Genomic DNA, 15000 nt, shown 5'->3' on the forward strand with positions numbered 1-15000 from the left:
TAGAAGTGTACTGTGGTTTACTGTAGTAGTATATTGTAGTTTTATTTAGTTGTAAAAGTGTTTTGTGTGTTATAGTTGTAGTATTGTATTGTGGTTCATTGTACATGTAGTAGTGTGTTGTGGTTTATTGTACTTGTAGTAGTGTGTTGTGGTTTATTGTACTTAGTGTGTTGTGGTTTATTGTACTTGTAGTAGTGTGTTGTGGTTTATTGTACTTGTAGTGTATTGTGGTTTATTGTACTTGTAGTAGTGTATTGTAGTTTATTGTCCTTGTAGTAGTGTATTGTGGTTTACTGTAGTTGTAGTAGTGTATTGTAGTTTATTTTAGTTGTAGAAGTGTACTGTGGTTTACTGTAGTAGTATATCGTAGTTTTATTTAGTTGTAAAAGTGTTTTGTGTGTTATAGTTGTAGTATTGTATTGTGGTTCATTGTACTTGTAGTAGTGTGTTGTGGTTTATTGTACTTGTAGTAGTGTATTGTGGTTTACTGTAGTAGTATATTGTAGTTTTATTTAGTTGTAAAAGTGTTTTGTGTGTTATAATTGTGGTTTATTGTACTTGTAGTGTATTGTGGTTTACTGTAGTTTTAGTAGTGTATTGTGGTTTATTTTAGTTGTAGAAGTGTATTGTAGTTTATTTTAGTTGTAGAAGTGTACTGTGGTTTACTGTAGTAGTATATTGTAGTTTTATTTAGTTGTAAAAGTGTTTTGTGTGTTATAGTTGTATTTTATTGCGGTTCATTGTACTTGTAGTAGTGTATTGTGGTTTATTGTACTTGTAGTAGTGTATTGTGGTTTACTGTAGTAGTATATTGTAGTTTTATTTAGTTGTAAAAGTGTTTTGTGTGCTTTAGTTGTAGTATTGTATTGTGGTTTATTGTACTTGTAGTAGTGTGTTGTGGTTTATTGTACTTGTAGTAGTGTGTTGTGGTTTATTGTACTTGTAGTAGTGTATTGTGGTTTACTGTAGTTTTAGTAGTGTATTGTGGTTTATTTTAGTTGTAGTAGTGTATTGTGGTTTATTTTAGTTGTAGTAGTGTATTGTGGTTTATTGTACTTGTAGTAGTGTACTGTGGTTTACTGTAGTAGTATATTGTAGTTTTATTTAGTTGTAAAAGTGTTTTGTGTGTTATAGTTGTAGTATTGTATTGTGCTTCATTGTACTTGTAGTAGTGTGTTGTGGTTTATTGTACTTGTAGTAGTGTATTGTGGTTTACTGTAGTTTTAGTAGTGTATTGTGGTTTATTTTAGTTGTAGTAGTGTATTGTAGTTTATTTTAGTTGTAGAAGTGTACTGTGGTTGACTGTAGTAGTATATTGTAGTTTTATTTAGTTGTAAAAGTGTTTTGTGTGTTATAGTTGTAGTATTGTATTGTGGTTCATTGTACTTGTAGTAGTGTGTTGTTGTTTATTGTACTCGTAGTATTGTATTGTGGTTCATTGTACTTGTAGTAGTGTGTTGTTGTTTATTGTACTCGTAGTAGTGTGTTGTGGTTTATTGTACTTGTAGTAGTGTATTGTGGTTTATTGTACATGTAGTAGTGTGTTGTGGTTTATTGTACTTGTAGTAGTGTGTTGTGGGTTATTGTACTTGTAGTAGTGTGTTGTGGTTTATTGTACTTGTAGTAGTGTGTTGTGGTTTATTGTACTCGTAGTAGTGTGTTGTGGTTTATTGTACTCGAAGTAGTGTGTTGTGGTTTATTGTACTTGTAGTAGTGTGTTGTGGTTTACTGTAGTTTTAGTAGTGTATTGTGGTTTATTTTAGTTGTAGAAGTGTATTGTGGTTTATTTTAGTTGTAGAAGTTTACTGTGGTTTACTGTAGTAGTATATTGTAGTTTTATTTAGTTGTAAAAGTGTTTTGTGTGATATAGTTGTAGTATTGTATTGTGGTTTATTGTAGTTGTAGTAGTGTGTTGTGGTTTATTGTAGTTGTAGTAGTATATTATGGTTAATAGTTGTAATTATGTATTGTAATTGTAGTAGTGTATTGTAGTTTATTTTAGTTGAAGAAGTGTAGTTGTACTTTATTTTAGTTGTAGAAGTTTACTGTAGTTGTAGGATTGTATTGTAGTTTACTGTAGTTGTAGTAGTATATTGTAATTTCATATAGTTGTAAAAGTGTATTGTAGTTTACTGTAGTTGTAGTAGTATATGTTAGTTGTAGAAGTGTATTGTGGTTTACTGTAGTTGTAGTAGTGTGTTATGGTTTATTAAAAGTTTTAATAGTGTATTGTGGTTTATTGTATTTGTAGTAGTGTATTGTTTACTGTAGTTGTAGTAGTAAATTATTATAGTTTAATTTAGTTGTAAAAGTGTATTGTGGTTTATAGTTTTAGTAGTGTATTGTGGCTTATTGTAGTTGTGGAATTGCATTGTAGTTTATTTTAGTTGTAGTAGTGTATTGTGATTTACTGTAGTTGTGGTAGTGTATTGCCGTAGTTTATTGTAGTTGTAGTAGTGTATTCCCGTACTTGTGTTATCTGAGCCAAAAATTTTGTTGTGGCTTGTGCAGCCCTTTGAGACACTTTTGATTGAGGGCCTGTGTAAAAAATGTTGATTGACTGTCGTTCTTGTAGCTTATTGTAGTTGTAGTAGTTTATTGTAGTTTCATTTAGTTGTAAGTGTATTGTGGTTTATAGTTGTAGTAATGTATTGTAGCTGTTGTACTTGTAATTTCTTGTAGTTGTATTAGTGTAGTGTAGTTTAATTTACTAGTAAAAGTGTATTGTGGTGTATAGTTGTAGTATTGTATTGTGGTTTATTGTAGTTGTAGTAGTGTAATGTAGATGTTGTACTTGCAGTGTATTGTAGCTGTTGTAGTGGTGTATTGTGGTTCATTGTAGTAGGGTATTGTAGTTGTAGTACTTGCAGATTCTTGTAGCTGTAGTAGTGTAACATAACTGTCTTACTAGTAGTGTATTGTAGTTGTCGTACTTGTAGTAGTGTAATGTAGCTGTCATACTTGTAGTTGTTGTACTTGTAGTGTATTGTATTTTCATTTAGTGGTAAAAGTGTATTGCGGTGTATAGTTGTAGTAGTGTATTGTGGTTTATTGTATTTGTAGTGTTGTATTGTGGTTTATTGTAGTTGTAGTAGTGTAATGTAGTTGTGTCGTACTTGTAGTTTCTTGTAGTTTTAGTAGTGTAACGTAGCTGTCATACCAGTAGTGTATTGTCGTTTTCGTACCTTCAGTTTTTTTGTAGTTGTCGTGTATTGTAGCTGTTGTACTTGTAGTGGTGTATTGTGGTTTATTGTTGTTGTAGTTTCTTGTGGTTGTGGTAGTGTAATGTGACTGTCATACTTGTTGTTTTCGTAGTTGCAGGTTCTTGTAGTTGTAGTAGTGTAATGTAGCTGTCGTACTTGTAGTTGTTGTGTAATGTAGCAGTCGTACTTGTAGTTTCTTGTTGTTGTAATAGTGTATTGTAGCTGTTGTACTTGTAGTTTCTTGAATTTGTAGTAGTGTTGTGTAGTTGTTGTACCTGTAGTTTCTTGTAGTATTGTATTGTAGCTGTTGTACTTGTAGTTTCTTGTAGTTGTAGTAGTGTATTGTAGTTTCATTTAGTGGTAAAAGTGTATTGTGGTTTATTGTAGTTGTATTGTGGTTTGTTGTAGTAGTGTAAAGTTAAAGTACCAATGATTGTCACACACACGTAGCTGGCGTACTTGTAGTTTCTTGTTGTTGTAGTAGGGTATTGTAGCTGTTGTACTTGTAGTTTCTTGTAGTGTATTGTAGCTGTTGTACTTGTAACTTCTTGTAGTTGTAGTAGTGTATTGTAGTTTCATTTAGTGGTAAAAGTGTATTGTGGTTTATTGTAGTTGTAGTAGTGTATTGTAGCTGTTGTACTTGTAACTTCTTGTAGTTGTAGTAGTGTATTGTAGTTTCATTTAGTGGTAAAAGTGTATTGTGGTTTATTGTAGTTGTAATGTTGTATTGTGGTTTATTGTAGTTGTAGTAGTGTAATGTAGCTGTCGTACTTGTAGGTTCTTGTAGTTGTAGTAGTGTAATGTAGATGTAACTGTTGTACTCGTAATTTTTAAACTTGCAGTTTCTTGTAGTTGTAATAGTGTATTGTAGCTGCTGTACTTGTAGTTTCTTGTAGTTGTAGTAGTGTTGTGTAGTTGTCATACTTGTAGTTTCTTGTAGTGTATTGTAGCTGTTGTACTTGTAGTTTATTGTGGTTTATAGTTGTAGTAGTGTATTGTAGTTGTCGTACTTGTAGTATCTTGTAGTTGTAGTATTGTATTTTAGCTGTTGTACTTGTAGTTTCTTGAATTTGTAGTAGTGTTGTGTAGTTGTCGTACTTGTATTTTCTTGTAGTTGTATTAGTGTATTGTAGCTGTTGTACTTGTAATTTCTTGTAGTTGTAGTAGTGTATTGTGGTTTATTGTAGTTGTATTGTGGTTTATTGTAGTTGAAGTAGTGTAATGTAGCTGTCGTACTTGTAGTTTCTTGTTGTTGTAGTAGTGTATTGTAGCTGTTGTACTTGTAGTTTCTTGAATTTGTAGTAGTGTTGTGTAGTTGTTGTACCTGTAGTTTCTTGTAGTATTGTATTGTAGCTGTTGTACTTGTAGTTTCTTGTAGTTGTAGTAGTGTATTGTAGTTTCATTTAGTGGTAAAAGTGTATTGTGGTTTATTGTAGTTGTATTGTGGTTTGTTGTAGTAGTGTAAAGTTAAAGTACCAATGATTGTCACACACACACGTAGCTGGCGTACTTGTAGTTTCTTGTAGTTTCTTGTAGTGTATTGTAGCTGTTGTACTTGTAACTTCTTGTAGTTGTAGTAGTGTATTGTAGTTTCATTTAGTGGTAAAAGTGTATTGTGGTTTATTGTAGTTGTAGTAGTGTATTGTAGCTGTTGTACTTGTAACTTCTTGTAGTTGTAGTAGTGTATTGTAGTTTCATTTAGTGGTAAAAGTGTATTGTGGTTTATTGTAGTTGTAATGTTGTATTGTGGTTTATTGTAGTTGTAGTAGTGTAATGTAGCTGTCGTACTTGTAGGTTCTTGTAGTTGTAGTAGTGTAATGTAGATGTAACTGTTGTACTCGTAATTTTTAAACTTGCAGTTTCTTGTAGTTGTAATAGTGTATTGTAGCTGCTGTACTTGTAGTTTCTTGTAGTTGTAGTAGTGTTGTGTAGTTGTCATACTTGTAGTTTCTTGTAGTGTATTGTAGCTGTTGTACTTGTAGTTTATTGTGGTTTATAGTTGTAGTAGTGTATTGTAGTTGTCGTACTTGTAGTATCTTGTAGTTGTAGTATTGTATTTTAGCTGTTGTACTTGTAGTTTCTTGAATTTGTAGTAGTGTTGTGTAGTTGTCGTACTTGTATTTTCTTGTAGTTGTATTAGTGTATTGTAGCTGTTGTACTTGTAATTTCTTGTAGTTGTAGTAGTGTATTGTGGTTTATTGTAGTTGTATTGTGGTTTATTGTAGTTGAAGTAGTGTAATGTAGCTGTCGTACTTGTAGTTTCTTGTTGTGTAGTAGTGTATTGTAGCGGTTGTACTTGTAGGTTCTTGTAGTTGTAGCAGTGTAATGTAGATGTAACTGTTGTACTTGTAGTTTTCGTACTTGCCGTTTCTTGTAGTTGTAATAGTGTATTGTAGCTGCTGTACTTGTAGTTTCTTGTAGTTGTAGTAGTGTTGTGTAGTTGTCATACTTGTCGTTTCTTGTAGTGTATTGTAGCTGTTGTACTTGTAGTTTATTGTGGTTTATAGTTGTAGTAGTGTATTGTAGTTGTCGTACTTGTAGTATTGTATTTTAGCTGTTGTACTTGTAGTTTCTAGTAGTAGTCTTCGTACTGGTAGTTTCTTGTAGTAGTGTATGATAACTGTTGTACTTGTAGTTTATTGTAGCTGTCATACTTGTAGTTTTTTGTTGTTTAGTACTTGCCATTTCTTGTAGTTGTATAGTGTATTGTAGCTGTTGTACTTGTAGTTTCTTGTAGTAGTTTTATGTAGTTGTCGTACTTGTAGTTTATTGTAGTTGTAGTAGTGTATTGTCGCTGTTGTACTTGTAGTTTCTTGTAGTAGTTTTATGTAGTTGTCGTACTTGTATTTTCTTGTAGTTGTAGTAGTGTATTATAGCTGTTGTACTTGTTGTTGTAGTAGTGTATTGTGGTTTATTGTAGTTGTAGTAGTGTATTGTAGTTTCTTGTACTTGTAGTGTATTGCAGCTGTTGTACTTGTAGTTTCTTGTAGTAGTTTTATGTAGTTGTCGTACTTGTAGTGTATTGTGGTTTATAGTTGTAGTAGTGTGTTATCGTAGTTGTAGTAGTGTTTTGTAGTTGTCGTACTTGTAGTTTCTTGGTGTGTGAATCATTCTGGTGTGGATTGTCCAGTCTTGTGCAGGTCTACTTGCAGGAAGTGTTTCTGGGATGAGGTTTTCAGTGACTGCCGTCTGCTGTCATTACTGTGCTCATTGGCCAGCGTGGTCACATGACTGCAGTTTGGATCAAAAGTATCGTGTTACTGAACGATGAAGACGATGTGAGAGAGTAAAAATGTTGAAATGCTTATTTTAGCGTACGTCATCCGACGAGAAACATTAAAGCCTGCAAAGGCTCCTGGGAGTTTAGTCTTGTGCCACGTTGCCATGGTGCCTCTCTATGCACTTTAGTCAGCGCAGCTCTGGCAAATAAACAATCTTTGATTCATATCTGCAACACAAAAGTATTGGGACACAGTCAGTGAACTATTGAGTGTTCTACTTAGTGGGAACTTTTAATAAAAATGTTCATTTTGTCATTCCAATAAAAACTATTTACAATAAAGCGTTTATGTATTGGAAGTTTGCCAGAGACTGCCAAGACGCAGCACACTCTGTCCTCCATCAATATTTCAAAGTGACTTTTCAGCCAGCGCTGCGGTCCAGCCAGGTTCACCGACCTTGCTTGTGTCCCTCACTGCTTGTCAGAGGTCAACGTTGTCTTTTGTGTTTCCAGGCGTGAGACGTCCCCCCGAGGCGGACAAGTCCAACCACAGCGTCCACTACACGCTCCTCATCGCGTGCGTCCTGGTGGCCTTCGTCCTGGGGGCCTTCCTGTCCGGCTTCCTGGTGTCCTGCTACTGCAACCGCGTAGGACGCAAGACCCGGAAGCTTCCCAAAGACCCCGAGGTGCAGATCCCGCACGCTCTGTCCCTGCGCAACCTGGCCAAGCTCAACGGCCTCCTGGACGGACCGAGCAAGGAGGACAAGTTGGAGGTGTCGTCCCCGAAGATCTACAGTTCCTTGTTCCCCAGCGGCAAGGAGCTGCTCCCGCCCAGGAGGGGCGCTCCTCACGGAATGAGCATGGGGGACTTGGTGCACCCCTTGCGTCCCCACTCGGAGCTCTCCGGTCTCCCGACTCCAGACTCCACCCCGGAGCTTCCCATCAAGAGCATGAAGGCTTTCAAGAACCACTGGGAGAAGAACCACAACTGCAACAACGCCTGTAGACCCTCCTCAGCTGTGACGCCCCAGCAGGTTTTCACTTACGGGGGACAGTTTCTGGGGGCGGGGCACCTGCAGCCTGACGATCGCAAAGTCCACAACCTGTCCCAGCAGCCCTATCCCGCCTACGCCCACAAAGTCATGGAGGTCACCTCCTTGGACGAGCTCCTCAAGCACATTCACGAGGGGGGCGGGGCAAAGACCCCTCAGCTGATCAGCCCGTCGTGTCTGGCAGCCGGCGGGGCGGGGGGCCAGCTCGCCTACGCCAACCGCGTCCAACCTCAGATTCCGGAAACCGAGTCGGCGCCGTACTACAGCTCGTCCACGTTGCCCCGAGACAGCCTCACGCGGCGCATGGACGTCCCCCCCGACTTGCCTCCCCAGCACATGTCCACGCTGGAGAGGAGACACTCCTCCCAGAGGCACTCGCTCATCGCCGCCGCCGCTAAGATGCCCGGCGGCGGCGGGTGGCGGCTCCGTGATCCCTCGCCACCACAGCTTCAGCCAACGCAACTGCAGCGCCCACCAACCCCCGCCGCTGCTCGCGCGCATGAACTCCACGGGCAGCGCCGGCGAGGGTCACTACCCCCTCCTCCCACATGGCTACCTGGCGCGCCAGCACAGCTACAACATCGAGCAGCACGACACCCCGCAAAGAGGGGCCGTCGTACGACGAGGCCCCTCCCTAAAACCCGACGCCCCCCCCAAACCGCTCTTCATACCCGCCTCGTCGCCGCTCAGCCAGCAGGCCAACAACTTCCACTACTAGCTCGCCGTCTTTAAAATGGAGGACCGCCGACTTAAAGATGAGCCTTGTACCATATTGGTATTGTTCTCTTTTTACGTGACTCGTTAAACTACAACTCTGAGCACCACCACAGCGATGCTAACAGCTAAGCTAAAAGCGAAGCTAACAGCGATGCTAACGTTGCACAACAGACTACGGGAAAGTGGGTGGAGCCTGTTCTTGTTTTTGCGTATCAACTTTAGCGATGTCGTCATGTTGCTAACCAGAATGTCTTTCTATTATGCATGTACAGTATGTGTACATATAGACTGTATGTGCGTGTGCATATATATCAATATATATATGTGGATGTATGTAAGCTGTGGTGAAAAGCTAGCAAGAAAGTCACTTTTGTATTTGCCTTATTACTCTCCCAACACACCTGACCACCTTGCACCTGCCAGTCCGCTTTGGAGTTAATTAACCCTTCTCTGGCCACAAATGACGTGTACCGTATTTTTCGGAGTATAAGTCGCACTGGCCGAAAATGCATAATAAAGAAGGAAGAAAACACATATAAGTCGCACTGGAGTATAAGTCGCATTTTTTGGGGAAATGTATTTGATAAAACCCAACACCAAGAATAGACATTTGAAAGGCAATTTAAAATAAATAAATAGTGAACAACAGGCTGAATAAGTGTACGTTATATGAGGCATAAATAACCAACTGAGAACGTGCCTGTTATGTTAACGTAACATATTATGGTAAGAGTCATTCAAATAACTATAACATATAGAACATGCTATACCTTTACCAAACAATCTGTCACTCCTAATCGTTTTGGGCGTGCCTAATATTTTGACTAAAGGATCATTAATTTTGGGTGTTCCTAACATGTTGACCACAGGGGTACCTAATATTTTGGCTAAAAGAAAACCTAATATTTTGGGTGTACCAAATAATTTGACCAGAGGTGTACCTAATGTCATACCCAGTATTTTGACCACACGTACCTAATATTTTGACTAAAGGACAACATAATATTTTGGGTGTTCCTAATATTTTGACCACAGGCGAACCTGATATTTTGGGCATACCCAGTATTTTGACCACAGGTACCTAATGTTTTGGACATGCCTAAAATTTTGACTAAAGGATAACTTAATATTTTGAGTGTTCCTAATAGTTTGACAACAGGCCTACCTAATATTTTGGGCATACCTAGTGTTTTGGACATACCATATTTTTCGGACTATAAGTCGCTCCGGAGTATAAATCGCACCGGACGAAAATGCATAATAAAGAAGGGAAAAAACATATATAAGTCGCACTGGAGTATAAGTCGCATTTTTGGGGGAAATGTATTTGATAAAACCCAACACCAAGTATAGACATTTGAAAGGCCATTTAAAATAAACAAAGAATAGTGAACAACAGGCTGAATAAGTGTACGTTATATGAGGCATAAATAACCAACTGAGAACGTGCCTGGTATGTTAACGTAACATATTATGGTAAGAGTCATTCAAATAACTATAACATATAGAACATGCTATACCTTTACCAAACAATCTGTCACTCCTGATCACTAAATCCCATGAAATCTTATACGTCTAGTCTCTTACGTGAATGAGCTAAATAATATTATTTGATATTTTACGGTAATGTGTTAATAATTTCACACATAAGTCGCTCCTGAGTGTAAGTCGCACCCCCGGCCAAACTATGAAAAAAATTGCGACTTATAGTCCGAAAAATACGGTACACACGCCATTTGTTTCAGATTTAGTTGCGCTGTTGGCGTTCCAAAGCGGACTGGTGGGCGAAGAAGTGTCTTCCTGACTTGATTATTATTTGTTTCTTTCCTAGTCTTTTCTCTCTTTTTTGTTTTGATGACTCTGTGAGCTGAAGGCTCGCTGAAGAACTTTGACGTTTCTTTGGGAACGTTTCAGTCCGGCTGGTGCTTCGCAGACGAGTGAGGGGCCGGCGTCTTTTTCACTGGGAACATTTTGGACCCGCAGAGGCCAACAGTCCCGTACATACTACAATAATTGTGGCTAAAGCTTGTAAATAAAGAAATATTCCTGACGAGCCAAATGTCCAAGCTGTGTGCTCTATTTCATAACGATATATTTATCGTTTTTATACTTGTATATTTTATATTTATGTACTTGTTAGATTATTTTACTTTTGGAAGCACCTCAACATGAATGTGTACCTAATATTTGGGGGAAATGTGTCTTTGCGTAATCTGTATCTAATGTTTTAGGTGTCCCTAATATTTTGACCTCTTGTGTACCTAATATTTTGTCCATAGATGTACTTAATGTTTTGAGCATAACTAATAATCAGGCCTATAGAGTATTTTGACCACGACTACCTAATGTTTTGGGTGTGCCTAATATTTTGACTAAAAGGATAAGTTAATATTTTGGGTGTATCTAATATTTGGACCACAGGTGTATCTAATATTTTGAGCATAACTAACCAGGCTAAAATACAACCTGTTTTGTCCACAGGCGTACCTAATATTTTGGCCATACCCAGTATTTTGACTACCTACTGTTTTGGGCGTGCCAAATATTTTGACTAAAGGATCATTCATTTTAGGTGTTCTTAACATGTTGACCACAGGTGTACCTAATGTTTTGGGTGTACCTAATAATCTGGCTAAAAGAAAACCTAATATTTTGGGTGTTCCTAATAATTTGACCAGAGGTGTACCTAACGTGTGGACGTACCTAATATTTTGACTAAAGGACAACCTAACATTTTGGGTGTTCCTAATATTTTGACCACAGGCGAACCTGATATTTTGGGCATACCTAATGTTTTGGACATATGTAATCTGGCTAAAAGAGAACCTAATACTTTGGGTGTACTTAATATTTTGACCACAGGCATACCGAATATTTTGGGCATACTCGGTATTTTGACCACAGGTACCTAATGTTTAACATTTTGACTAAAGGATAATTTAATATTTTGGGTGTTCCTAATAGTTTGACAACAGGCCTACCTAATATTTTGGTCATACCTAGTGTTTTGAACATACCTAATAATCTGGCTAAAAGAGAACCTAATATTTTGGGCGTACCTAATGTTTTGGACATATGTAATCTGACTAAAAGATAACCTAATATTTTGGGTGTACCTAATATTTTGACCACAGGTATACATGATATTTTGGGCTAACCCAGTATTTTGACCACAGATACCTAATGTTTTGGGTGTGCCTAATATTTTGACTAAAGATAAATTAATATTTTGGGTTCACCTAATATTTCAGATGTACCTAATATTTTGACCTCAGGCGTACCTAATATTTTGGGCATACCAAATGCTTTGGACATACCTAATAATCTGTCAAAAAGAGAACCTAATATTTTGACCACAGGCGTACCTCATATTTTGGGCGTACCAAGTATATTGACCACAAGTACCTAATGTTTTGGGCGTGCCTAAAATTTTGACTAAAGGGTAACTTAATATTTTGAGTGTTCCTAATAGTTTGACCACAGGCCTACCTAATATTTTGGGTATACCTAATGTTTTGGACATACCTAATAATCTGGCTAAAAGAACCTAATATTTTGGGTGTGCCTAATATTTGGACCTCAGGCGTACCTAATATTTTGGGCGTACCTAATGCTTTGGACATACCAAATCTGGCTAAAAGAGTACCTAATATTTTGACCACGGACGTATCTAATATTTTGGGTTTACCCAGTATTTTGACCACGAGTACCTAACTTAATATTTTCAGTGTTCCTAATAGTTTGACCACAGGCCTACCTAATATTTTGGGTATACCTAATGTTTTGGACATACCTAATAATCTGGCTAAAAGAACCTAATATTTTGGTTGTTCCTAATAGTTTGACCACGGGCCTACCTAATATTTTGGGTATACTTAATGTTTTGGACATACCTAATAATCTGGTTAAAAGAGAACCTAACATTTTGGGTGTACCTAATATTTTGACCACAAGTACCTAATGTTTTGGTTCTGCCTAATATTTTTGACAACAGGATAACTTAATATTTTGGGTGTTCCTAATAGTTTGACCACAGACCTACCTAATATTTTGGGTGTACCTAATGTTTTGGACGTACCTAATAACCTGGTTAAAAGAGAACCTAATATTTTGGGTGTTCCTAATATTTTCACCACAAGTACCTAATGTTTTGGGTGTACCTAATAATCTGGTTAAAAGAGAACCTAATATTTTTAGTGTGTGTAATGTTTTGCCCACAGGCGTACTTACAGGGGAACTGCACTTTTATTGGAATGTTGCCTATCGTTCACAATCATTATGAGAACACACGCCTTTTTTTTTTTTTAGGATTTTAAAGATGATTAAAAAAACGTTTAAGATGCGGCTAATGGAAGTCACCGTTGTAGCCTTCAAAGTCTTTAAAACAACTTAAAAAAAAACCTCCATCAACCTTTTATATACACACTGCAAGTTTATATATAATGTAGTAACAGACACCTTCATAACAATATGTAAAATGTTTTATATACACACTGCAAGTATATATATAATGTAGTAACAGACACCTTCATAACAATATGTAAAATGTTTTATATACACACTGCAAGTATATATATAATGTAGTAACAGACACCTTCATAACAATATGTAATATGTTTTATATACACACTGCAAGTATATATACAAACCCCGTTTCCATATGAGTTGGGAAATTGTGTTAGATGTAAATATAAACGGAATACAATGATTTGCAAATCCTTTTCAACCCATATTCAATTGAATAATTTAGTAACAGACACCTTCATAACAATATGTAATATGTTTTATAAACACACTGCAAGTATTTATATAATGTAGTGACAGACACCTTCATAACAATATGTAATATGCTTTATATACACACTGCAAATATATCTATAATGTAGTAACAGACACCTTCATAACAATATGTAAAATGTTTTATATACACACTAAGTATATATATAATGTAGTAACAGACTCCTTCATAACAATATGTAATATGTTTTATATAAACATTGCAAATATATATAATGTAGTAACAGACACCTTCATAACAATATGTAATATGTTTTGTATACACACTGCAAGTATATACAGTATATATATATAATGTAGTAACAAGACACCTTCATAACAATATGTAATAGGTTTTATATACACACTACAGGTATATATATAATGTAGTAACAGACACCTTCATAACAATATGTAATAGGTTTTATATACACACTACAGGTATATATATAATGTAGTAATAGACACCTTCATAACAATATGTAATATGTTTTATAAACACACTGTAAGTACATATAATGTAGTAACAGACACCTTCATAACAATATGTAATATGTACAATATACACAGTGCAAGTATATATATATTTATATATATATATAATGTAGTAACAGACACCTTCATAACAATATGTAATGTTTTATAAACACACTGCAAGTATATCTATAATGTAGTAACAGACACCTTCATAACAATATGTAAAATGTTTTATATACACACTAAGTATATATATAATGTAGTAACAGACTCCTTCATAACAATATGTAATATGTTTTATATAAACATTGCAAATATATATAATGTAGTAACAGACACCTTCATAACAATATGTAATATGTTTTGTATACAAACTGCAAGTATATACAGTATATATATATAATGTAGTAACAAGACACCTTCATAACAATATGTAATAGGTTTTATATACACACTACAGGTATATATATAATGTAGTAACAGACACCTTCATAACAATATGTAATAGGTTTTATATACACACTACAGGTATATATATAATGTAGTAATAGACACCTTCATAACAATATGTAATATGTTTTATAAACACACTGTAAGTACATATAATGTAGTAACAGACACCTTCATAACAATATGTAATATGTACAATATACACAGTGCAAGTATATATATATTTATATATATATAATGTAGTAACAGACACCTTCATAACAATATGTAATGTTTTATAAACACACTGCAAGTATATATATAATGTAGTAACAGACACCTTCATAACAATATGTAATATGTTTTATATACACACTGCAAGTATATACAGTATATATATAATGTAGTAACAGACATCTTCATAATAATATGTAACATGTGTCATGATCCGTTGCCCAGGTCATGGCTTGATCTATGTATTGTGGCTTTTTTCCTATGTTAGTCTGTTTCCGTGCCCTAACCTCTTTCCTTTCATTTACTTTTGGTTTCCATGGACACTAATTCCCCACACCTGCCCTTGTTTTAGTGATTAGTGTTCCCCACCAGCTGTGTGGTTAATCACATCCCCTTTATATGCTTCTGTCACCCGGCACAAGTCGCTGGGTCAATGCTCGCTCTTGACGACACTTGCGTTTTGTCCTGTTTTCACCACGCTTAAGTGTTTTTCTCCGTATTCTAGACTTCCTCTCTGATCACCCTTGGTGACTATTTGATTTTTGTCTCCACGCTTGTTTGGTGTCTGACTTTTTGTATGTGTTGTCCTGCCTTAAAGAATGAAAATGCAATCCTCCCTGCACGCTCCTCCTGCTTGTCCTTCTGCATTTAAGAGCACACAACCATCGCAACCACGCGTTCCAAACGAAACTATATATATACTTGCAGTGTGTATATAAAACATATTATGTAGTAACAGACACCTTCAAAACAATATGTAATATTTTTTTATATACACACTGCAATTATATATATATAATGTAGTAACAGACACCTTCATAACAATATGTAATATGTTTTATACACACACTGCAAGTATATATATAATGTAGTAACAGACACCTTCATAACA

At 36.1% G+C, this 15000-nt stretch overlaps 1 long non-coding RNA gene and 1 pseudogene across 3 annotated transcripts in view; one reads left to right on the forward strand and one right to left on the reverse strand.

Moving 5' to 3' along the window:
* The window catches only part of LOC133636085 (semaphorin-6D-like), a 151126-nt pseudogene extending 140886 nt beyond the window's left edge, over nucleotides 1-10240 (forward strand).
* Nucleotides 1-15000, reverse strand: part of LOC133636087 (uncharacterized) — a 55969-nt gene that overhangs the window by 2645 nt on the left and 38324 nt on the right. For all 3 annotated transcript variants that reach the window (XR_009822172.1, XR_009822171.1, XR_009822173.1), the window contains exons 5-6: nucleotides 6522-6651; nucleotides 6289-6434 (exon numbers count right to left, since the gene is read on the reverse strand). This is a non-coding gene — a long non-coding RNA (uncharacterized LOC133636087). The remainder of the gene's footprint in view (nucleotides 1-6288; nucleotides 6435-6521; nucleotides 6652-15000) is intronic.

The sequence above is a fragment of the Entelurus aequoreus genome, linkage group LG20 (assembly GCF_033978785.1).
Source record: "Entelurus aequoreus isolate RoL-2023_Sb linkage group LG20, RoL_Eaeq_v1.1, whole genome shotgun sequence".
NCBI classification, from domain to species: domain Eukaryota; kingdom Metazoa; phylum Chordata; class Actinopteri; order Syngnathiformes; family Syngnathidae; genus Entelurus; species Entelurus aequoreus.